Source organism: Ambystoma mexicanum, chromosome 5q (assembly GCF_040938575.1).
Source record: "Ambystoma mexicanum isolate Mex_15411 chromosome 5q, UKY_AmexF1_1, whole genome shotgun sequence".
Lineage (NCBI taxonomy): Eukaryota > Metazoa > Chordata > Amphibia > Caudata > Ambystomatidae > Ambystoma > Ambystoma mexicanum.
In genome coordinates this window covers 631,490,813-631,517,389 of record NC_090933.1, presented here as the reverse complement: position 1 = coordinate 631,517,389, position 26,577 = coordinate 631,490,813, and positions in this window count along the sequence as shown.

The window sequence follows — 26,577 nt, the reverse complement described above, 5'->3', positions numbered from 1 at the left end:
CTTTTCGTACGTGAATGTGGCTCTGTGTACCATGATGGAACAGGGCGTCACACAAGTAGTGGCTGGTCATTTCTTGCGGATGCAGCCCACAATGGTGAAATGTGTTTTGGAGTTCATGGCCTGATGGCTGTATGGGCTTGGTGATTTTGTTGTGCATTAAATTTCTATTCTGATTTGGCCCGTGTAGCGTTCTTCTTTGCAAGTGATGTGGCATATTCCTATTTGGGGAGCGATGTATTGTGAGGAGATCTGCATTGGGTTCCAGCTTCGGAGTTTAGTTGCGTGGTACTGTACTGGGCGCGTTTGCCTACGAAGCCCGTGAGGTCAGGGATGGGGGCTGCCAATATGACTGTTTGAATGTTGTCATGCTCAGGGGCGGGGGATTGGGTTTTGTGTAACAGATGCCGGTCAGCCAGGTGGACTGGTGGAATGATGTGATTTTCGGAATATTGCTGGTCACAGGTGCCTGTGTTTGCGTGCGTTTCTTGGTGGGGGACTGTGGTCATGTCCATTGGGATGGCTTCTGTATTCGTGCCATCTGTGCCCTGCAGCTCCCATTGGCCCCTCTTGTGTTTCATTTGTTCGTTGGCATGCATGGGTGACTTGTACATTTCAATGGTTGCATTGTGACTTCATTGCACCTACGGGGAGTTGTACTTTGTGGGCAGGGAGCGGTGTACAGGCACTCAGTGGGGCCGTTTACGGTTGTTTCGCGATGCCGTACTTCTCACCATGGCGGAATGGTACATTCCGCCATGCTTGATGGCGTTAGGTACATGTCCGCTAGGGTCGGAATTAGCGTACCCTTGCGCCATGGTGGTGTTTACGGTTTGGCATGGCGCGCGCGCGCGTGCTTGGTGCAGTTAGCGTTGGCGTTCACTACGGTGTCGCTAATGGCTTCGTACTTTGCGGTGACGGGTCATAGTCGCACCGAGCGCTATTCGATGGCGGTATTGCATTTCCGCCATCGTTTTCCGAATTCCGCCAGGGTCGTAATGAGGGCCATAGACTGTAGCATAACAAAAAAAGGGTTTTTTTAATCCGACGTGGATTTTTTCTTTCCCACAGACCCAATGATTAGAAAAACAAACACAGAAACTGAGCAAGTAGCACAGTACACTGGTTTGTAATCTACTAAATATGAGGGTCAAAATGAATAAACAATGTCTATTATTCAATGCTATAAGTCCTTACAAACTACCAATACTAACATGATATTTTCTTTTATTACAGAAATTGACAAAGAATATATGTAGTCCAGTTATAAAACCAAACAGTAAGTATATTATAGTAAGTACAACTCATAAATACTGCTCCATAACACAACCATTGAAGCAAACATGTAACCGTGTACCACAATGCAAAATGTTTACTTCCATGGATATGTTATACTGCAGTGCTTGTTACCAATCTCTAAAATCTTAATGGCATGATGTAGCCAAAACTTCACATACAACTATACAAATCAAACACTGCATAAACTGTAGATTTGCAAATATTTCACACATATTTGATTCTATGGGTGTGATATGATGCGGTGGCTGTGGCCAGGGCCTAGAGTCTTGGGTGCATGGCCTTTGGCCTTTGGCCATGCACCCAAGACTCTAGGCCCTGGCCACAACCACCGCAGCATATCACACCCATAGATCACACCCATAGAATCAAACTTTTTAACCATGCAGTATGGGCATTTTTTAGGTCCGCGGAAACCCAAAGTGTTCTAAGAACAGTTTCAACTTGCCTACGAACAGTACGGACAGGTACAGTGTCCTTAGGACACCTCCATATTTGTTTTTTTTACGGAAAACCCGGACACCATGTGTGTTCTTAGAACAGTTTCAACTTGCCTACGAACAGTACGGACAGGTACAGTGTCCTTAGGACACCTCCATGTTTGGTTTTTTTTATGGACAACCTGGACACCATATGTGTTCGTAGAAAAGTATCGCCTTGCCTGCGAACAGTACGAACAGATATAGTGTCCTTAGGACATCCCCATGTGGGTCGATTACGGACATCGAGGACAGCGCGTCTGTCCGTGGACACAATGAACACAACAGCGGTGCCTACCACCTAAATAGATACAATATTTGAACCATCTCTTACCCCCCCACCATCCCCAAACAGTCTTACAGACCAACACACTTGCCAAAATTGCGGATACAAGATGGTGGACGGTTCCAAAAATCTGATGCATGCCATGCTCTGCACCATCCAATCGACGAACATGCCGCATGTCCGCGGACATGACGTAAGTCGATTAGCCAATCAGGACACTGTCCGCATAGTGAACAGGGAAGTGTGTCCGCCGACCGAACATAGATATCACACATTATTTTTTACCTACTTTTTGGTCATTTTTAAAAGAAATTACTGGACGGATATTCACCAAATTTACAAAAGTACACTTTTGGGACCAAGCCGCTGCTCCTGCCACAAATTTGGTGGAAATCCGTCCACCGGTTTGCGCTGTAGGTGTGTGCAAAGTTTTTTCCCCATTCAGTCTACGGGAAAAAAAGACATTTTGGGACCCCCTCTATAACTTTGCCACCCCTAGACCAAACATCACCAAACTTTGCAAACATTTTTAGAGTGCACCACATACTTTTTATTCAAAGTTTGGTGAGGATTCGTCCAGGGAGAGCGAAGTTATAAGCCGCCCAAAAAGTGCTCTTCCTATGGAAACAGCAACTTAACCATAACTACACGGCCAGGTACACTAAGAAAAAGCATTGTTAAAGGGACGTTATGGTTAAAGTGCCCTAGCAAAAACCTATGAAATTCACTAACAAAAAACATTGTTAAAGGAACGTTATGGTTAAGTTGCACTACTAAAAAACCTATGAAATTCAATGGAAAAACATTGCTACAGGGACGTTATGGTTACAGGTAAAACCGAACAACCCTAGAAATTTCGCAAGTTATGGTAAGGTATGCAACCATAACTCCCGCTACCACTGTGCACTGCAAGGACTAGCACCCATGACATCAAAGATGACATCACAAATGTCATTGACGACATCGCTGATGACATCACATGTGCATTTAGTTGACATGAAAAGCCTCCAGAAGGGATTGTCATTGTAATGTTGGCAGAAAACTATTAGAGATCATGGGGAGAACTATCATTACATAAGCAGGTCATTAGACAAGGCATTGCTATAAACAGTATTGCATTACACATTTCTTTCCATTACATGACCAAACTCATGTACAAACGTAAGCAGTGTGTGCAGCATGCAACATACAGGTGCAATATCCAAATTCTTCCTATGTTGCATAGTGAAATGATGCATGCTTTCCTTTTAGACTTTTGTGGACTGTTAAACATGTAATACGTAGCTACAAATTCCTCACTTACTACATAAATGTACTACTGCACACACACCATAAAGAGACCGCAACGCACACAAATATGTGTGCATACCAGGAAAGTAAAGTAACCAAAAAAGCAGCAGTATTACCAGAAAGTGTTAATAACCTAACTGATTAACTTAATGCACAGAAATGATTGCTGTATTTCAGACTTCCTTCTTCCCGTATGTATATGTACCATATGATGTGACTGAACCCTAAGGAAAGCAGTGTGAGAACATATGAGAAGTGTAAGGTGTACAAATATAGTACCTTTTCACTTTGTAGTTCCTCACTGTTAGTGAAGAAAAGCACCTAGTGTAGATATGTCACTAAAAAAAATAGAGGTAGCCAGACCTGTGATGTCATCAGTGATATCATCAATGGCATTTGTGATGTCATCTTTGAAGTCATGGGTGTTAGTCCTTGCAGTGCACAGTGGTGGCGCGAGTTATGGTTGCGTACCATACCATACCTTGCACATTTCTGGGTTTTTAAGGTTTACCTGTAAACATAACATCCCTGTAGCAACTTTTTTCCATTGAATTTTAAAGTTTTTATAGTAGTACAACTTAACCATAACGTCCCTTTAACAATGTTCTTTTTTACTAGGGCACTTTAACCATTATGTTGCTTTGGCCTAGTTTTTTCAATAAAGGGGAAATGTTTTTAGTAGCGTAACTTAACCAAAACGTCCCTTTAACAATGTTTTTTCTTAGTGAATTTCATAGGTTTTTAGTAGGGCACTTTAACCATAACATTCTTACATTGTAGTTTTCTGATGAAAGGTGATAGGGTTTGAGTTGCACAAGTGAACCATAGCGTCCCTGTAATAATGTGTCTTTCAGTGAATTGCATTGGTTTTTTACAGGATACGCTTAGTTTGTAAAGATTTACTGTACAACATACTGAAGCCGGTGACTATATAGTAATAGGCACAAAGGTTGGGAACACACTGCATCCGTTTGTGGAGATATGGTGGAGTCCAACATGCCAGAAAGGGAGGGGTGGTCATAAAAAGTAGTAACATGCAGCAAAGATAAAAAACATATACAAACAGCAGCAAGTGCTGCCTTGAGAAAGTTTGTAGAAGAACATATAATGGGGAAAATAAGGTATCTCTGCCCAACTTGCACATGCCCGCCTTCCACATTTCCCAGACCCCCTTCCCTGCAAATTGAGTGCCATGAGAGACGCTTTAATGAGACCTCAATCCTTTCTTCCCTTCACCAGCAGCTTGTTGAAATGACAAAATCCCCAATATATGTATCTGTTTTTGACCCCCTTCCCTTTCCGAATAGTCACTATGAATGTGTGCTAATAAAGATTGATATGTTAATTTGTACTGACTGTGTGTGTCCCTTTTGTTTTCGGTTAACAAGGCCATTGTAAGTGTGAAGGGCACAGCACTAGTGGGGATGATTGCAAGTAAGAAAAATGGAGGAGGCGGACGACCACTGCACCTGGGTTCCCTATGCGCAATCACAATGAAACCATCTGTAGGACGTCACTACGGGCCGCATGTTTGCATGCACACAACTGCCTGTAAATAGTTGCATGAGCGTCCGTTTATCTGTGGCACAACTGCACACATCCGTATATCGTCCTGTGACGCCTGGTAACACTGTCCCTGGTGAACATATGCAAATAAACGTGTGATGTAGTTGTACTAGCTGGAAGTGTGCACCCACGTCCTGTGAGTATTTTTGCATGTAAACAATCCACCTACTGTATCGTGCTCACAGCAAGCGAAGGTAGAAATGTGCGTGTGCCATATGTTTAAGTAGTCTGGGGATGGCAAGAGTATAGATAGGAGAACTATACACGTGGCCACAAAGTAAAAACGGGCAATGTACGTCCGGCAGACAAGCTTGCAAATGGTGACATCACCATGGTAACGGATCAACGGTGCGCGTGGTCGTTATTTGGCAGACACGACCCAGATCCGTACACATTGAAAGAGGAAATGTTTCGGCTCTGTATGGATTGTTACAGTGGTAATGCACCCTTACAGATATCCTCCACTCTTCCTTCTACATGTAGATATTGTAGGGAAAGAGTTAGTGCCACTTTGCAGTGTCACATGCTCCACATCAACCCTATAAAAGGGCACACCCCACAAGTGCTCTGTTTGGCTTGCTAGAGAAGAGCACCGGTGCACATTGGTTGAGGCAGAAATTGCTTTCTCACCAATTGTGTGCCTGCTAACTACTTTGGCAAGTAAAGGCCACCAGACCTTCTGCTACTACCTCTGACTCAGGAGCACCCACACCCTCACCAGCAACACCTCCTTCTGAAAGTCCTGAGCAAGGGGACAGGCATCGTAATATGGAGGGACATCGAAAAGGAAACGAGATTAAAGTAGAAGGAATCCCCATTGCCTACAGTCAGCGCGAATCCTGGGTGTGGAAACTATTTGGGACCGTTGGAGATGTGCCAAAATTGCGTGAAAACCAGGTGCAGTGCACTGAGTACTAACTCGGTCACAGAAAACGTGGCTTGTACAGCTATAGCACCACCTCCATGCTGAGGCACCTGAAAGCTAACCACTGGGCAGCTATTCGGAGGGTAGTCCCCTTCCAAGCAGGCAGTAAGTTACTGTCCTCTACAGCATCCTCTGCATCTGCTCCTGCCACCACTAGGGACACTCCAGTGGGCCACTGCATTCTGCAAGCAGCCTTGGATGACATACCTAGTGCAACAGACCCCTACATTTCAAAGTTCACTGTATTGTGCATATACTGCGACGCAGTGCTGTCTAGGGGAGAACATTTACGAAGTGCTTGTGAGGCTTCTGTCCAGGAGCATGGCAAACACTGCCACCTACCCAAGTAAGGTACACCCCACATCTTCTGCTCTCAATGTACGATTTCTTATCCCTGTGGTTGGTACCCTTTGCCAAATCTCCCTTCCACTGCTGGCTTTTCTGGCGTGTTTTATAACAGGAAATATGCTACACAGCCAGAAGGTTGGGGGAACAAAAAGGCTCTTTTCAGAGCCACCTTGAACTGTTCACAAATAGAAGTTGAATGCAAGCGGTGAATCTGCCTAGAAGTGCTGCGTGCAGAGATGGCAACAATGGGTGGCGGGACGCCGTCAAAAGCATTGTACGCATTTGCTAAAAGAAGTGGTGGCTCTTAAAAGAGCCTTTTTGTGCTGGTTGTATTTTCAACAGTAAAAGTAGTGAACAACCACAGGGAAAATGCTTCCTGCACTTGCAGGAAGCACTACACAGCATTTTGGATATTGCGCAGAAAGATCTAATTGCCACCATCAGTCAGATGAACGCCATCTGTACGAAAAGAAATGTCCTTCTACTAAATGTAATGTTTTCATTGTGGAAGGAGAACATGCCAACGTTGCGTAAAAAAGTGCGAACAGCCTTGTTTACATTGCACCACACTTTCTCGATTTATGGGCCACAGAAGGAAGAACGCAGCCACATCTGTCTCTGGGCAATGCGAAAAAAATGATGTGTGATTTTGGAAACATTTGCATGAGTTGCCGAAATTCACAACAGTAACATTCGTAAATGTGCATAATTAAGTTAAACCCCAAAAGCAATGACTGCACTCATGTACTAAGCATACATATGCAAAGAACTGCATGCAAATGGACGCCCGAAAACATTGTGCTTTGCTCTCTGTACATCTTTCCACACCTTTTGTCTCATCCTTCCACAATGCGCACGACTGCATTTGTGAAGTAAATAGGCCTACACTAATACACACAAGTTTTTCATAACAAGTGATAACAAACATGCTTATGCTCCCAAGCGCCCTCCATATTGTACACCTTCCATTTATACATGCACACTTTGTCTTCCTGCTAAGACATCCCCCTATAGTTTAGAAAAGTGTAATTTACAAATGTAAGCACTATGCCATTAGGCAACATATTTTCCTACTATCTTCTTAAGCAAGAGCAGTGCCCACTTGTCTCTGGAAAGCCACTGGAGTGTGCACTTCAAAATACAGCCTACAATAAACCTAATCTTTGTAATCAACAAAGTAAGTACAATACCAGCATACTCTTGTATGTCTTACTAAACAAGTGCACTATTGTTGTACTGTAGTATATAGATGTGTGCCCATCCAGCAGTATGTACTTCATTGTTACTTGATGACACCACCATTAGAATAATGCCCACATACTAACATAGTGTCCCCAACCTAACCTTACACACCACTGCACAGCCACACACCTGCAATTAAATAGCTGCCTACCCTCCCATTCACCCAATGACACATATTACACACATATACATGTGAAAATGTGCACACCCACACTTTCTTTTCTTCTCCAACAGCTACTACACAATGCCTACCAAATGGCAATTCCGGAGACAGCAACGCAGAAAGAGTGCCACGCAACCTACAAACACAAAGTAGCCATCCACTGCAAGCTCAATGTGAACAGAAAGGTGACGGAAAAGAGGTAATTCAGTCATTAAGGAAAACTGATGCTACCAGTAAAGACAGTGTAGGCAATCTGGCAAAATGTGAGAATGTACAGAAAACCACTACATACACTGGAACACACAGCTCTTGTAGACAGTGCTATAAGCGGGAAGCGGAAATTGTTTATAGTAATTTTGAAGAGCATGAAACCACTAACAAGATTAATTAGTAAATTGCAAGCACAACTTTGAAACAAACGCAACGTGAGCATAGATACCTTTGGCCACATCTGTACAGGTGAGTGGAGTCACACCACCAACACAGAGCCATACTTCAATCAATGAAGAATCATACAAACAACAACAAACTAACCAAATTTCCTTACATCGGAGTGGTCGAAGGTATGAAAAAATACACAATACCATAATGGAAGAGGAAACGCTGCCTTCAGAAATATCCCCATCAAACTTAGATGCCACTCTCCAATACACCATACCAACACGCCTCGCCTACAAATGGCCTTGGACATCAATGTGCAATGTTCGCCAAAGCCTAATCAAAAATTTGCAGCAATTCCTCAATCAGTATGTCAAAGGCAACAACAAAATAAAAATGAAAATACTGCAAACTATGGACTCCTGTCCAGTGCGCAACTACACTGGAATACGAGGACATTCCTTAGCCTGTATTTCTGAACCAGCTTGCAAAAGGACCTTCCACCGTATTAAAATGTTAGCAACCCACCATTCAACAGTCAGAAATCTAGTGTACAAACTGCACTATGCAAAAACTCCAGCTTTAGCACTCCAACATTTAAATGATATTTGCTGCACGGTACAGCAAAACAAGTGCTCAATGAAATTCAGCACATTCAACGGAATTACTGTGGAACTGAAGAGCAGTTACACACTCCAACATTTTCAGCCAACAGTACTGACAACAGTGCAGCTATCAACTTTTTATATCACACATACAGAAAAAAAATACAAAAGTTCAAAAGCACTTCTGCTGAAATGCCAATCCAAGTATGTGCGTGTTGTCATAGAATCTTCTATAAAAAGAGCACCACAACTGTATATATAATGCAGAAAATAGAAGGCAATGAAGAATCCCAATGGCTTCAATTATCTCTGTACCTTCTAGCATACTGTGCACATACTGCACTACAAAACTTGACTATAACCAAAGGCCTTCACGATCAATTAGTAATAATTTGGAACTATTTCCACTGCCAAGCGCACTGCAGTAGCTTAATTTGTATGAGAGCATTATAATACTAACAGTGCACCCATTTAAAGCAATAATACATCTTCAACCAAAAATTGTAAAATTACCTCCCACTGAATTACTTTAAGGCATTCGTGGTAAAGTAGTCTATTTACCGTTAGATCTCAAAGAAAATGTAGATGCTCTAACAGTGCAAAGGCCAATACACAAATCTTTGATTATCCTGGTGAATGGTGTACCTACAAAATACAAAATAAATCGGCAACACCTAGTGGACTTAAGCAAAGTTAGAGAGGCGTTGCATTACCTTAAAGAAAACAATGAATACCACAAGGAAATAAATGTTCAAGAAAACCTGCGAGAAAGAACCGAAATAATTCAGGACTCCTCAACAAGTGGCCAATTTAAACATCTAGATCCTAGTGCAGCCTCCAGTATTTTAGACCACCATACAATTCACCCACTGCACTCCAAAGACACCATAGACGATGCACTAGAAACATATCAAATGCGGCAAGCCAAAGGAGCGCCAATCAATATGTGGGAAAAAGTGTGGAAGCACAAGCCTTTCCTTTACTCTTCCCCACTGGAAAAGGTGGAAGATATGATGAACGAAGCACACAAATAACAGCATCTTAATACCGCTGTTTACAAATGTATTCTGAAGACCGTAGATCTAGACAGAACATGGAGTACATATTCCACCTGCTTTTTGAAAGTGAACTAGCAACGCTAAGTTATGGAGTTGTCCACACATTAAAAACAGGATCCCATTTCCAAAACATGTCTGCTACAAAACTACTTCAAAAGGTGCAAGAGAAGGACGAAGTTTTACAGTCAAGTGTTACAAATCTCTTGGCAAGGATGCGTGGTACGAAAGAGTGCTGGTTCCGGCGGCACGGCGGCACGGTACACAGATGTATGGTGTATGCTACGCAACCTTGGACCTCCCACATGGTTTGTCACTTTAGGTTGTGCTGAGTATGCATGCAAAGCCTTGCACACTTTCCTATGCATAGCAAACAAAAACAAAAGAGGTATAGACAGGAAAACACCAGGAGAGCTGTGCTCTCTCGATCCAGTAAATGTTTCACGCTACTTTCATCATCGCTTCCTTGCCATGCTGCACTTCATTTGCAATAAAGCACTTCCTCCCCTCTGAGAAGTGGAACACTTCTTTTGGCAAAAAGAATATCACGCCAGAGGAGCACCACACATCCACATGCTTTTGTGGATTAAAAATGCTCCTAAATTTGGTGAGGAAAGTGATGAAACTGTTTTGCAGTTCATTCACTAATATGTCACTTGTGAAATCCCTTTGGAAAGTACCTACAGTGACCTACGAGCACACATTTTACAATTCCAAAAACACAAGTGTGGCAAGTATTGTTGACGCAAATATAAGAACACAGGCAAATACTACACCAAATGCCGCTTTGGTTTCCCTAGACCAATTTCAACAACAGGCCAAGTGAACAGCTTCATGTCTTCGGTTCGACACAGTGTGAAAGGAAAATCTCCTAGAAACACATACTGCATAAAAAGGAGCGAAGCATCAAAGTACATCAATGATTACAATGCAATTATTGCCCTCTTAAGGAATGCCAATGTTGATGTACAGTACATTGCAGACAATTCCACTGCTGTTGCACGATATGTCACTGCCTACTTACCCAAAGCAGAGAAAACAGAGCTCCGAGACCTCTGGGATAACATATCCTCTGACAAAACACTGGCACAAGAATTGTAAAGCTTGGCATTAAAATTCTGTCCCATAGAGAATGTGGCTGCTACAAAGTTGCAGACCGTTTAACCGGTACTGTCTTATATGAGAAATCTGACAACATATTGTGGCTAAGCCTTGGCCCTGCTGCATCCAGAAGAAGAGTACTTAAATTGTACAAAGACACACAAACAATAGCCAAAAGTGATCCCAACAGCCAGGACATTTTGAAGAACAACCCATTGGACACATGCTACCCAAACAGAAGTAATACTTTAGAAGCCTTGTGCTTGTACCAGGTAGCCAAAAACTTCTCATACAAAAACAACATTACACCAAACGAGGAAAACGTGAAAAGTTGTGAAGGCATCCTGGTGAGACTTACCAAATGCAGCCTAATTAATGATATGAAGCTGTCCTTAAAAAAACTCCTCAACACAAAGAACTGTACTACATGGCTCTACTGCAACATTTCAAACCATGGTGAAAAGAAGAAGATTTATTAGCCACCTACACCTCCTATGAAGATGCTTTCAAAGCCACTGAAAGTACATTACAGATGAAAACTTTACAAGGTACAAAACCATATTGGACAGTGAACGCCAACAAGAAGAACTTCAAGTACAACTAACTGTAGACACTTCTGAGAGCAGTGAACCTTCGCGAACAGGCAACCAAGAACCAATTGGAGAGCCACTCATAGCAAATGTGGCACAATTAGCTGTGACAGAGGTAACCACCACTATGCTTCAGTATGAGCACTCTACTGAAGAGTTGGAAGTACTTAAATCCCAACTAAACGATGAACAGCGTACCATTTTTGTAGAAGTAAGTAAAACCATTCAACATGGTATACAGCACGAAAGTAAAACTTTCACCTGTGACAACTACACACCTGTACTGCTGTATGTAAGTGGTGAAGCTGGGTCAGGTAAAACATTATTAATAAAAATGATCAGTAAATACCTCAAACAATTAAACAACAATCTTTCTTGTGTTATAACCGCCCCTGCAGGCTTGGCTGCCTACAACATAGGTGGAGTCACTCTACACTGATTGCTACTCCTTCCAGTAGAACACCAAAACAAATTAGAGTACTATAAACTTTCAGCAGAATCTGCAATGGAGCTACGCAGAGTTTTGAAACTTATGAAAACGCTCCTAATAGATGAGGTGAGCATGGTCTCCACCCTAATGTTGGCTTTGATTCACCTCAAGAGGTACTCAAAACAACTACAAAGAACTCTTTGGAGGAAAACATGTCATTATTTTCGGAGATCTCCTTTGAACCTATCTTCAAAACCTTAGCACACAAACAGTGCCATAAAAGTCTTGGAAGCATTGGGAATGTAAAACTTTGGCAAGATTTCTAATACAGAGAACTAACTCAAAACATGTGTCAGTCTGCAGACCTCACCTATGCCAACATTTTAAAAAAACATACGGATTGGTGTACTATCAAAGGAAGCGCAGTCTACCCTCAATAGTAGATGCATCCATGAGCTGTACGGGCTTAACACATGTGCTACTGATGTCATAGAACAGTTAGCTCAGAAAAATGTCAGCTGTATAACCTTAATGCCAACTCCATTAACCTGTGCACAATTTAATGCAACAATGCAGCAAAAATCAAAACAACCACTAGTGCAAATTCATGCCACAGACAAACTGGACGTACACGGTATGACAATGTCTATGTGTCAACAAGGCATAACACGACTACAAGCCTTGGAGAGCTCCATCTCCAACACAGCTGGTTTGGAGAAAAGTTTAACTTTATGTGTCAACTGTACAGTTATGATAAAGCGTGACATTGACGTGGAGCAGGGTTTAGTTCATGGAGCACTTGTTACAGTTGTCAGCTTCCAGACATACCCACGAGACAACAGCATTCAGTTTGTAAACATCAAGTTTGGTAAACTTTTAGAAATCAAAAATATAGGATGCACAACTGCGAGATCCCTTCTTTTCAAAGGCATTTATGTACATAGAGAACAGTTTCCTCTCTCACTAGCTTATGCAGTAACTATTCATAAATCGCAAGGTCTGACCTTGGATGAAGCATTGATTGATATTGGCAACACAGTCTTCAAAGAAGGCATGAGTTACGTAGCACTGTCACGGCTACGTAGACTGGAAGGACTGTATCTAGTTAATTTTGATGCAACTGCAGTCAGTGCAGAGATTCCTTGTATCATAGAGTACAATAGATTATGTGCACTGTACACACCCCATCTAAAAATTTACCATATTCCTCAAAAACCAAAAGGTTTGAAAAGAAGGCTCATTCCATCAGAAGTACTAAATGATTTTGCCACACTACCATCAAAGAAATTGAAAGAAACTCATACTACAGCAATGACCAAAAGCACATACAAAAGGAGTAAAATAGACAAACCATACCCAACTCCACCCACACAAAAAATGCCTCTGCAAAGAAACCACGTACCCTTCCATCAAAGGGCTCAAACACAGAAGTTCCTGGACCATTCAAATTTTCCAATACAACAGGTGTTAATTACTGTGCAAATGTAGCAATCAATGTTCTATTCCAAATACCAGCAGTGGTTGAAAACATGTATTTAAATGGTGCAGACCAGTTGTGTTTGCAAATGCTTGTTCTTCACAGAAATGCGGTAAGTAATCCTGACACCATTTACAGTGTCTCAGGAATAAGGCAAGAATTGGACTACAGTGCTGGAATGGTGAAATTCACTTTAAACCGACAAGAAGATCCACAGGAATTTCTAATCTACTTACTACAAATACTGGAAAGAAAAAACATACTTATAAATGAAATCTTTCACATTTCCTACATGTGGAAACATATATCCACTCTTTGCAACCATGCCATTGAGGAGCAAATTCTTTGTGTATGTATCAATACCCAACTGACTCGATTCCATTTCAGCAACTGGTGCAAAATGCAAACCATAGCATATTGTGTACATCGTGCAATTCTGATATTCGTTCAATGCTACATATACACTCACATAGTCAATATGTGATATTAATGCTCTTAAGATACAATGCCGACGGTACCAAAAACAACTGCAAACTTATTGCCTTCAGTCATGGACAGGTATCACTTGGCAAAAAAACCTTCACAACTGTAGCCATAATCTACCACACAGGCGACTCCACCAATTGAGGCCCCTATACTGCATACATTAGAAAGCAATCGTCATGGTGGGAATGCAATGATACTTCCATCAGTCCAAAGCACAGACTCCTGGCAAATCTTGCTAATGCCTACTTAATATTCTTAAAATGAACTCATTGATGTACAAACGTACTGTACCTTACTCCCCAGCACCAACCAGTACCTTTGTAAGTGGACAAAAAATGTTTTTCCTTCCACACTATCGATCTAAAGCAAAGTACCATACTGAAAGCATTGACGAAATGCACTACAGTGTGTGTTGGACAATGTGTGTTGGACAATTTTATCCCCACTGAACCCAAGGAGTACAGTCACGCAAACAGTACGTGTACCCAAAGCACAATACCAGTATTTTCCACTGGATATGTGGAAGGGAAAATGCCAAGCATGAGGGTTCAAAAGTATCCTCAGTAACTTCTAAAATCACCACGTATACAAATGAGTCACCAGCTCTCTGAGAATGGTCATACAACTCCAACACATATGGACATACCACCTCGTAAATCTTTGACAGTACCACTTCAAAATGTACACAGATGTCCAAGTAACCACAGGAATGCACAAGCTTCTCTACATACCCTTTACAAACGGGACACTGTAAACAGTTAGAATACACCACCTGGTATCTAACTGTAACCTGAATACGACAATGTTATTTGCGGCATCACAATTACTGTGCTACAAACATAGCGTCACACACTTCCAAACTATGAGCAGTTGCAGTACGCCAGCAGGTACGTAACTACAGTCAGAATTCTGCATTAGCACAGAACAATGTCATAATACTTGCAAACCACCAGCAGCAACCAAACACATAAAGAAACAGTGGTACAAAAAGCAGGAAAACATTTACAATCACCATCTGCACAATCACAACGCAACTTCATGCATGCATCAATACATCTTAGATAACTGTCCTAACTGCTGCAACATTTGGCTCCTTGCTTTCCACTGGCACCGTGTAGGCCATTAGGTCATTTTCATTGTTATGAAAACCATTTCCAAGAAACGTATCCAACCCATATTTCAATGAAGCGCATACATCATAGCTCCCCAACAATATAGCAACCATTGCCTTACTGCTTAACTTTTTAAACTTGTTTCCCTTTTTTATTGTGTAAAAGAAAAAACCATTTAAAGCCCATAACCGCCTTACAATGTTAGACAAACTTTCACACTAACTGCTTTCCTTTCCTGAACAGTAGCCCCAAACAAGGTCATGCAGCACAACTCCAAACTGCTTACGATGACCACCCACCAACGTCTTCTGAAACAGCTAACACAGTCTGACATTACCCACCGTTGGCTGTTAACACACTGCACATATAACTGGTCCTTACCTACTGTAAAAGCACATTTTATGTATTTTGCCATCTGTGCATTCATGGGACCATTTGTACGGCACCATAATTTCAACTTGTACATTGCACTACCTTCACCGTAATGAAATACCAACATTAGTAACTACATGCTACAATCGAAACACCTTGCCAGCTGATTCCTTCCTTTTTTTTCCTGCATCATCTCCGGAAATCGAAACCTAACATACCACTTCTTCAACAGAACACACACTCATTATAAAACAGCCTTGAGGGGGAAGCATGTTTAACTCCAAGGTCAGATATTGTATAGAGGTCTAGCAAAAAAGAGAGAACTTACACTGCAGTTCCTCTGTCCATGTGCCCCAAAGGTAGTCTGCAACAATCCCATACGGCGTACAGTGCAATTTCACGCCTACCCAATAAAAGCATGGAATTTGCCGAAATTATGTAAGTACACCTTTACATCACATGTGTATTACAATTAACATTTATTAATGTGCTCCTCAGTATACATATTTAACAATTTACCGCTCACTTCCTCTCTCTACATTACACAGACCTTTGTGACAGCAGTAAAAAAAAAGCTGTGTTACACTGCAATATCTCCGCCGTTCCCAGTAAATTGCAACTGTCATTGTACGTTCTTTTGCTGCCATTCTTCCTGGCCCCCTACTAATGCACACCTACAAGGCAAGACGAACATGGAAACGCCAAGTCGTACAGTAAAGCATCACACCTTCTGCGCACTTATACACTGCTGCATTCCCTGTTCAGCCCTTTGTATGCCCTTTCACACAATTACTACGTCTACCCTCAGTGTTCTGTACTGTACGTTATAACAGCCACAGGTGCACGCAGCGGTCAACCGGCACACACATTGTATTACTTTCTTTGCAGACAGACAGACACATTGTGCCGTGGGTCCAACTACACTCGCTACCACTGTCAACTTTTGTAAAAAGGAAACACATGAAAACAGCATCTAGTCCAAACGGTTCCAAGACATTTTCTTGTGTGCAGCCGTACAATCACAGTATTACCTACAAACCACAGACCAAGGCAGTGGGTTAACATATGATTTATGCAAATGACCTAAGGCAAAGTGAAAGTACTTTTTGTACATATGTCTGCAATCCACATACCAATATCACAGTACTCACATATATAGCAGCATTGCGTTGCCGGTTTGTTACTCCTTCGCCACACCCACTGCAAAGCAATAGACCCATGCAGGGAAACATGTCACCACTTACCTTTTCGGTCCACACGTACGTATTGATTCAGTAATGAACCCAATCAAGGCACCTTTCTGTTACCTACTTCCAACCGGTGCCCACTTCGTCATGTCCAACGACCCCAGCCATGCACACAAGCCGGTATGGGTTTTGCATGCACAATACAATATAGCACTTCAACTGCAAATATCCTCATACCATCTCCAATGAACTCCCCAGCCCCAATGGAGTCTGCCTGCAGTCACCAAAAAATGATAGTCGCCTCTACAAGTACCCACTGAAAAAGTATATATGAGTACCTGTGTACAAATTCCTTCCATGTGCTAATGTCTGACTGCCCTCCCTAAAAAAAGGCTGTGCCCAAGCCCTACACTCTTTGGTACATAGGCGGAGGCCTATGGCCTCCGCCCATACACCCAATAGCCTACTCCTTCAACACACCCACTAAAATGAAATATAAACATGCATACTACCATGTGGTCACGTACCTTTCCTGACTACCGGTACGTATGGTTACACTAACAAACTCACACAACGCTACATTCGCCAAACTACTTCCAACCAGGGGCCAAACTGTTACATGCAATATCCCTAGCCATGCACACAATCCAGTACACCTTTACAGGCACAACACAACATCATAAATAAACTGCAAATACCCTCATATTACCTCCAATTCACTCCCCATCCCCACACTCCCCATCCCCAATGCACTCTACCTGGACTCAAATGCACTCTTTCTATGTATGTGTGCAATTCACACACCATTATCACAGTCCTCCCATACATGCCTACATTGCGTTTCAGGTATTGTGCCGAACACCTATGCTAGTCTTTGTACATATGTGTGCAATCCACATACCAATATCACAGTACTCCCATACATTGCAGCATTTCATTGCGGTTTTATTGCCAACAGCCTGCTCCTTCGTCACACCCACTGCAAAGCAATGGAGCTAATCATGTAAACATGACCACTTATCTTTCCTGTCCACAGGTACAGATTGGTACAATAATGACCCCAATCAAGGCAACATTCTATAAACTACTTCCAACCAGTGGCCACCCTGTTATGTCCAAGGGCCCAAGGCAACATTCTATAACATACTTCCAACCAGTATCCACCCTGTTATGTCCAAGGGCCCCAGCCATGCACACAAGCCATTAGGGGTTTTGCAGGCACAACACAACATAGCACTCCAACGGCAAATATCCTCATATTGTCTCCAGTGCACTCCCCATCCCCAATGGAGTCTTCCTGCACTCACCGAAAAATGATAGTCACCTCTACAACTGGTCACTGATACAGTATATGTGAGTACCGCGGTACAAATTCCTTCCATGTGCCAATGTCTGACTGCCCTCCCTAGACCAAGGCTGTGCCCAAGGCCTAGGCTCTTGGGCACATAGGCCCAACACACCCAGTAAAATGCAATAGAGGCATGCATGGTACCATGTGGCCACGTACCATTCCTGACTACCGGTACGTATGGGTACACTAACAAACTCACACACCGCTACATTCTCCAACCTACTTCCAACCAGTGGCCAGCATGGAAACATGTGACCTCTTACCTTTTCTGTCCACAAGTGCATATCGGAACATTAATGAACCCAAGCAAGGAAACTTTCGGTTACCTACTTCCAACCAGTTCCCACCCTGTTATGTCCAAGGGCCCCAGCCATGCACACAAGCCAGTATGGGTTTCGCAGGCACAATACAACATAGCACTCCGGCTGCAAATATTCTCATATTGTCTCCAATGCACTCCCCATCCCCAATGGAGTCTCCCTGCACTCACCAAAAAAGGATAGTCGCCTCCACAACTGCCAACCAATAAAGTATATGTGAGTACCTGCGTACAAATTCCTTCCGTGTGCCAATGTCTGACTGCCCTCCCTAGGGCCTCCGCCCGTGCACCAAATTGCCTAGTCCTACTACACACCCACTGGAACGTAATAGAGGCATGCATGGGAACATTTCCCACAGTGCTTTCCTGCCTACAAATACGTATATCTACACTAACTGACCCAAACAAGGCAACATTCTCACACCTACTTCCAACAAGTGCCCACACTGTTACGGCCAAGGGCCGTAGCCATGCACACAAGGCAGTAGGGCCTTTGCAGGCACAACACAACATAGTACACCGACTGCAAATATTCTCTTTGGCCCTCATTACGACCCAGGCAGTAAGTTACCGCCTGGGTCGTACCCTTACCACCATGGCGTAAACTATGTTTACGCCATGGTGGTTGGCGGATTTACCGCCCCATTCCAAGGTGAGTGGGGCGGTAAATCCCAATTTCCCATTTTACCCTTCCCCATTCCCATTTTTGCCCCATAGGGCATAATGGGAATGGGGAAAGGCGATAATTACGGCACCGTAAATTACGGTGCCGTAATTATCGCCAAGGTCCCTTTGCGGCATGGATTTCAACGGCTGCAAAAAGCAGCCGTTAAAAGTCATCCCGCAAAGGGAACCTTGTAATCAGGCGTTAAGGGTCGGCGCCGTTTACGGCGCCGTAAACCCCTTAACGCCTGAGTCAGAATGAGGGCCTTTATCTCCAATGCACTCCCCATCCCCTATGCAGTCTGCCTACACTGACCAACATATGATAGTCCTCTGTGCAGCTAACCACCAATGCAGTGTATGTCAGCAGTTGCGGGAATGCTTCACATCGCAAAAGTGTGCCTCCGACAATCCTTCCATTTCTCCATGTCGTTATGGCCTCTCTTGCAGCAACGGTGTACCCAGATTTGGCTGCATACCTAACCGCTAAGTGCCTCACTGCTCTCTCATGCATGGAGGCATTACATTGCGAGGGTGGTGCCCAAGCCCTCTTTCACCCAGCCAATCCTGCAAACCATGTTTTGTAACGCCTTTTGGTGTGCCACTATCCTCCGATAAACCATGGCAGCGTTTCACAACAACTTTCATGCACAGCATGCTTCCCTCCAGCCAGCCACCAGCCGTGTCCAATGTTCGCCGACATCACAGCGTACCGAGGGCCAATGAGACTTCGGTCTACGTAGTGAACAGGGAAATGGGTCCACGTAGCGGACCCAGATATCACTATTTTTTTAGGACATACATTTCAGATTTTGCAAAAAAAAGTACTGGTCCGATTTCTGCCAAACACACAAAAGTTCACTTTCTGACCCAAGCCCCTGCTCCTGCCGCTAATTTGGTGATGTCAGCGAACATTGGACACGGCCTGTGGTTGGCTGGAGGGAAGCGTGCTGTGCGTCAAAAGTTCTGGGAAATGCTGCCACGGCGTATTGGAGGAGAGAGGGCCGGCGGAAGGGTCTTGAAAATATACCGTACGCCATGTGTTGGTGGCAAGAAGGGACAGAAAGGGTTGGAGAGTGAGAAGTGGTTCATGTGAGATATGTGAATAGGTAGAAGACGGAGGAGTGGCTGCAGCATTCATGCGTATTGCGCCAAATTGCGGGTACTTAGACAGGCGACTACTTTGTGTGGCGATTGGAGGCAGCTGTCTTAACGGCCCGATAGCTTGTGCCGCAACCTGTTTGCACCGACCTCTTTCCGTGGTGAGTGGTGGCAGGTGATTTTTAGAAGAGAAGTGATTTGCACATGACATAGGTTGGGTGGGAGCGCGGGTGGATGTGCGGATGTTTGCGCTAGTTGCCCACATGGTGGCATGCATGGGTGCATGAAGTTGCAGTGGGTCTGTTGAAGGGTTAGACTATTGGGTTTAGGTCCCAGGCTGTAGACCGTAGGGCATGCAGTCAAGAGCCTAGGCCTTCAGCACGCCCACCACAGCAATGCATGCCTGACTCTGGATTCGGTGGAGGGTGGTGCTTCCATAGTGTGGTGTGTGCAGATAGGTTGGAGTAGGGGCAATGTTGCGAACAGTATGTGGGGAGGTTGGCAGTGACAGAATACTTTGTGAAAGGAAATGGGTATGCCCATTGTATGTGAATGAAAGTGCACAGGGGTGCAGGAGACAGTGGTTTCTTTCTACATTATGGTAACGGTTACACTTTTTTGCTGCATAGCTCCATGGCGATGCACAGGTTGGGGATTAATTCTGGTGGCAGTGTTGTGCATGTGGATTGTCGTACTTGGTGACATGCATGGTGGCATTACGTTGCGGTGGGTGTGTTCAAGGCCTAGACTATTGGGTGCATGGCCGAAGGCTGTAGGCCATGCACTAAAGAGCCTAGTGCTTGAGCACACTCACGGCAGTAATGAATTTGTGACTCTGCAGTAGAGGGCTCTAGGCCATGCACTCAAGAGCCTGGGGCTTGAGCACACTCACGGCAGTAATGCAGGTGATTTTTAGAAGAGAAGTGATTTGCACATGACATAGGTTGGGTGGGAGCGCGGTTGGCTGTGCTGTGCGGATGTTTTCGCTAGTTGGCCACATGGTGGCATGCATGGGTGCATGAAGTTGCAGTGGGTCTGTTGAAGGGTTAGACTATTGGGTTCAGGTCCCAGGCTGTAGGCCGTAGGGCATGCAGTCAAGAGCCTAGGCCTTCAGCAGGCCCACCACAGCAATGCATGCCTGACTCTGGATTCGGTGGAGGGTGGTGCTTCCATAGTGTGGTGTGTGCAGATAGGTTGGAGTAGGGGCAATGTTGCGAACAGTATGTGGGGAGGTTGGCAGTGACAGAATACTTTGTGAAAGGAAATGGGTATGCCCATTGTATGTGAATGAAAGTGCACAGGGGTGCAGGAGACAGTGGTTTCTTTCTACATTATGGTAACGGTTACACTTTTTTGCTGCATAGCTCCATGGCGATGCACAGGTTGGGGATTAATTCTGGTGGCAGTGTTGTGCATGTGGATTGTCGTACTTGGTGACATGCATGGTGGCATTACGTTGCGGTGGGTGTGTTCAAGGCCTAGACTATTGGGTGCATGGCCGAAGGCTGTAGGCCATGCACTAAAGAGCCTAGTGCTTGAGCACACTCACGGCAGTAATGAATTTGTGACTCTGCAGTAGAGGGCTCTAGGCCATGCACTCAAGAGCCTGGGGCTTGAGCACACTCACGGCAGTAATGCAGGTGATTTTTAGAAGAGAAGTGATTTGCACATGACATAGGTTGGGTGGGAGCGCGGTTGGCTGTGCTGTGCGGATGTTTTCGCTAGTTGGCCACATGGTGGCATGCATGGGTGCATGAAGTTGCAGTGGGTCTGTTGAAGGGTTAGACTATTGGGTTCAGGTCCCAGGCTGTAGGCCGTAGGGCATGCAGTCAAGAGCCTAGGCCTTCAGCAGGCCCACCACAGCAATGCATGCCTGACTCTGGATTCGGTGGAGGGTGGTGCTTCCATAGTGTGGTGTGTGCAGATAGGTTGGAGTAGGGGCAATGTTGCGAACAGTATGTGGGGAGGTTGGCAGTGACAGAATACTTTGCGAATGGAAGTGGGTACGCCCATTGTATGTGACTGAAAGTGCAGAGGGGTGCAGGAGACAGTGGTTTCTTTCTACATTATGGTAACGGTTACACTTTTTTGCTGCATAGCTCCATGGCTATGCACAGGTTGGGGATGAGTTCTGGTGGCAGTGTTGTGCATGTGGATTGTCGTACTTGGTGACATGCATGGTGGCATTACGTTGCAGTGGGTGTGTTCAAGGCCTAGACTATTGGGTGCATGGCCGAAGGCTGTAGGCCATGCACTAAAGAGCCTAGGGCTTGAGCACACTCACGGCAGTAATTAATTTGTGACTCTGCAGTAGAAGGCTGTAGGCCATGCACTCAAGAGCCTGGGGCTTGAGCACACTAACGGCAGTAATGCATTTGTGACTCTGCATCAGTAAGAGGGTGGTGACTTGTACAGAATGGGTGTGGAGCACATTTCAGATGCAATAGAGCAGCAGAAGTGAGCTGACATGTGTGTACGTTTAGTTGCGCAGGTAAGGTCACTGTTAGAACATGGTAAAGTTTTTATATGTGGTTGGAGACGGTGCAGTGAAACGTCACACAGTGTGGGCACTGGGTGCAGTGTTTTCATACTGTCAGTATGGAAGAGGGTTTGGTTGAAGTGCAGCTTATATGTGCTTGGATAGTGTGCTGTGTGCAGATTGCTTGGAGTAGGGGCAATGTTGTGAACATTTTGTGGTTAGGTTGGCAGTGACAATACTTTCTGAGTGGAAGTGGGTAAGACCATACTATGTGAATGAAAGGGCGTAGGTGTGCCGGAGACAGTGTAATGTTTGTACAATATGGTAACTGCTGCATTTAACACTGTGTAGCTCCATTGCGGTGCAGAGGTTGGGTAGGAGTGCTGGTGCCAGTGGTGCGTATGTGCAGAGTGGTAGTTGGTGACATGCTAACATATATGGTTGCATTATGGTGCGGGGAATATGTGCAAGGAGCACACCCACTGCAGCAATGCAGGTTTGACATCAGGGACAGACTAGTGAGCTTTAGAAAATGGGTGTGGAGCACATTGTAGACATGCTGCAGCAGCACACGTGAGTTGAAAAGCGTTTATTGTGCGTTCCATGGTTGTGATGATAGTTGCAACATGCTACAGTATTTGGTGTATGGCAGGAGATGGTGTAGTGAGAAGTTGTGCAGTGTGGACACAGGGCGCAGTATTTATGTAATGTGAGTATGGAAGTATGGTTGAAGTGCAGCTAATATGTGCTTGGTTAGTGTGCTGTGTGCAGATTTATTGAAGTTGCCCCAATGTTGAGAAGCTGTTGTGGTTAGGTTCCAGTGACACAATACTTTGTGGATGGCAGTGGGTAGGGGTGTTGCAGGCTGTGGTATGTTTGTGGATTCTGCTAATTGTGACACATTTTCATGAATGGATGTTCAATGGTGTGGAGGAGTTGGGTAGAAGTGCCAGTACGTATGTTACGGAATCAAACAGAACGTGCACTGACATTGTGTAACGGTAAATATGGAGTGCTGTACAGAAATTATAGTGTGCAATGCAGAGGTTTTGTATGTGATTGCTGCATGCGTGTTTGATAATTTGACAGCATTCAAAAATGCCACTGCAAAGGGAAGAAGTGTTGTGTCTGCTTTACTGGGCCGTGGCCCTCACTGTAGATGGGAAAGCGCATGTGGCACATCCTGCCATTAGGAGCATGCTGGCCATGGAAATTGAATTGTGGGAAATAGGCAATTAGGTGTTTAGGGTGTGGTTGACAGGAAGGGGCGGTACCATATCTTTCCAAGACTGTGTCATGAGGTTGGTGGCGATGGAGAGATGCACAGTGCTTATCGTCGGTGAAACCTTTGTGCACCATCTGCACAGGTGTTGTGTGCAAAGAGGCATTGCTGGTAATTTTGGGTTGGAAGGAGTGGACGTTTTCTGGGGCTGTCAGGGTGACTGCAGTTTCGGCGGGATTGTTCGGCTTTGCAGATATGTGGCCTCCGTCACAAACGTAGACTTTGTCATGGTGCACTATGGAAGTCTACATTTGGGTTACATGTCGTGTGGACTTTTAATCCGTCACCTGAAGAGGTTGCTGAACGCAGTGATGCAGATTTTTCTTACTGCCACCCTATATGAGATCATGAGGTGGTAAAATGTGCAGCAGTTCCACAGAAATGGCATTGATTTCAGCGCCATTGGCAATGTTGTTTTCTTTTACACTGTGCAAGAAGCATTGACCAAAATGTGGTAAAAATGTGAGGAGAGGCAAACTGAAATGCATATAAAGAGAAAACTGTCGCACGCATGTAAAAAAAAACTTTATACATCTACGATGAAAGACTCAATCCCCTACCCAGCTTGATATTGCTTCCCCCGCCACCTCCCCGCCTTCTCCCCTCACCATCACGAAAAGGTAGCGGATTCCGCTGTACTTTCAGGATTACACATGCCACATCCTGGTTGGCCATGTGGATGTATGCGGATGGAGAAATCGTGCATACTTTTACTGAAGTTTGCAGTAGACGTGCTTTGCAATGGCACGACACTTGTACTGTAAATGTGTAACAGTACATTTGAAGTGTTGTACAGGAGTGACAGTGTTGGATGATGGCGACTTCGATGCGATTGGTGGATGTGTGTGTTACGCGTAACCCAGTGAGGTAGTGCTGCAGATATGATAGTGGAAAGGGAAGAAGGACTGCTCCAGTTTTACAGGGGTGCGGCCCTAGCGGTACTTTGGCAGGCGCACGTGCCACAATCTGCCCTTCCCACCATGTTGCCCAATTGACATGGGACTGTGGGGATTGTACAATCAGGTGGTTAGGGTGTGCGGGAATAGGAAGAAGGACTCCTGCTTCACTCGGGCCTGGCCCTTGCCATACTTGGGGAAGCACACATGCCACATTCTGCGCATATGGGACTGTAGGGATTGTCCTGTCAGGAGCTCAGGGTGTGCGTCACAGGAAAGCACACCAATAGGAAGGACTCCTCCTGCTTCACTGGGGCGCGGACCTTGCACTAGTTCGGAAAGCGCACATGCCACATTCTGCCCTTTTAAGCATGCTGGCCAATGGGAATGTGCCCTTGGGGATTATCCAATTAGCTGCTTAGGTTCCGCTTCACAGGAAGGGCCGGTAACATTTTCTTACATTACTTCGTGTACTCAGACTGGCAGAAATGGAGAGACGCAGAGTGCTGTTAGTGGGTGATACATTTGTGGTACATTTGCACAGGTATGCCCAGGGAAGAGACTTGCATGGCAATTTTGGGTTGGAAGGAGTGGAGGCATTGTGGTGCGCTGCCGATGTCTGCAATTTCGGCGTAGTCCTTGAGATTTGCAAATAAGTGGTCACTTTTACGCCTTTTCATGTTGTAATGCTCAGCATTTGGGTTATGCACCTTGTTCATATATGTTGCATCAAGAGATTGATGAAAGCAGTGACGTGTTTTTTTCCCACTGCGAAAATTCTATTTGCATCTGTACCGCCAAGAATAGGGTGGGACTGTTCTAATGCAGTTTGTTCACACCCAGAGGGTGGAAGGTGTATAATGAATGGAAGAATGGCTACTTTTTTGTGAAATTCTGGAATGTTCTTCTGAAACAATGACATCATTGATTTTCAAAATGAAGACTTATTCCATGACAATGGCATTTCTTTGTCCAACATTGGCAATTATATTTTGTTGCTCCATCTACAAGATGCATTGAAGAGCTTACTGTAAGAATGTGCGGAGTACAGAAGAAAAATAAATCTGTATAACAAGCGAAAATCCTTTTCTTATCCATACCACTAAGAAGAGTATGCGACTGTTCTAATGCAGTTTGTTCACAGCGAGAGGGCGGAAGGTGTATCATCAATGGAAGCATGTCTACATTTTTGTATGATGCTGCAATGTTCTTCTGCAACAAGGACATCATTGATTCTAAAAATGCAGACTTATTACATGACAATGGTATTTCTTTGTCCAATAATGGCAATGGTATTTTGTTGTTCCATCTACAGGATGCGATGAAAAGCTTACTGTAAGAATGGGCACAATGCAGAAAAATACAAATCTCTATAAAAACCAAAAAAGTATTTCCTTAAAAGCATCTAAAAAAACAAAACACAAAAGGCTCTTTTTAGAGCCACCACTACATATGAAATCCATTGTCCTGGTTGAACTGTATTCCGCCACGCCCACAGACAGCATGAAAAGTACACAGACACTGCATTACTTCCGGATTCCACGTGCCACATCCGGCCCATTTGCAGAATGGCACGCATGGAAATGTGTATGTAAGAGATTGTGCAATAAGGCTTCTGGGTGTGGTGTGAGCAAGAATGTGTTGGAAGCGTAACGTTTGCAAAATAGTCACCAATTAAATATTATAGCACTGTTTCTTGCTAGCAGGTAATTGCAATAGCTACTGAAAAGGTTGGGCAGGGACTTGGACACGCATTGCGAATGAAAGCCGTAGACTGCAACTCGCTCCTAATATCCACTGTGTTCCTTTCTTCTTGCCTGTGAACAAAGGGCCAATCTACAGGTTGCTATGAACAGTACAATACTACAGTGAATGTATACATCCAACGTCTGATGCACTAGTCCTAAACAGTTTGTGCAGTGGCGCTGCCATATGTCTGAATGTCTCACCACCGGTAATGTGATTTCACAGATATTTATCTGCAGCATATTGTATGACATGGATTCCGCCACAAAACTGCTATTTTTACGTCTTCAAATATAGCAATCTGTGCATCGAAGCAAAAGTACAGTCACTTGATGGCACGACATTAGCCGTATCT